Raw genomic sequence first — 425 nt, forward strand, 5'->3', positions numbered from 1 at the left:
TTGTAGATAGGAGGTGGGGATGGATATGACCCTAATGTGTGCATGCTGGCAATAGGGAAGGCACCGGGTCCCTCTCCCTGCTCTGACCACTGGTCACAGTCTCTGCCTCTAGCCACACTGATATCCTCGGGTGAATTAAAAAGCTGGTCAGTCCCTCTTGGGGCGCCTGGGTGGCTCAGTAAGTTGAGCATCTGACTCTGGGTTTCAGCTCAGGTCATGGTCTCGCGGTTCGTGAGTTCAAGTCCCGCATTGGACTCTGTGCTGGCGGTGTGGAGTCTGCTTGGGATTCTCTCTCTCCTTCCCTCTCTGCTCCTCAATAAATAAACACAACAATTACAAAAAAATAGCTGTTCCCTCTCATTTAAAAAAAAAGGGGGGTTGAGGTCACCAGTTCTGGGATGAGCCTCCCAAGGTCAGGGGAATGC

General features: G+C 51.8%; 1 protein-coding gene across 2 annotated transcripts in view; it reads right to left on the minus strand.

Annotated features, from left to right (window-relative positions):
* The window catches only part of JADE3 (jade family PHD finger 3), a 173009-nt gene that overhangs the window by 12702 nt on the left and 159882 nt on the right, over nt 1-425 (minus strand). The gene's annotated exons all lie outside the window — the stretch shown is intronic.

This window comes from Crocuta crocuta, unplaced genomic scaffold, assembly GCF_008692635.1.
Source record: "Crocuta crocuta isolate KB4526 unplaced genomic scaffold, BGI_CrCroc_1.0 scaffold610, whole genome shotgun sequence".
Taxonomy (NCBI): Eukaryota; Metazoa; Chordata; class Mammalia; order Carnivora; family Hyaenidae; genus Crocuta; species Crocuta crocuta.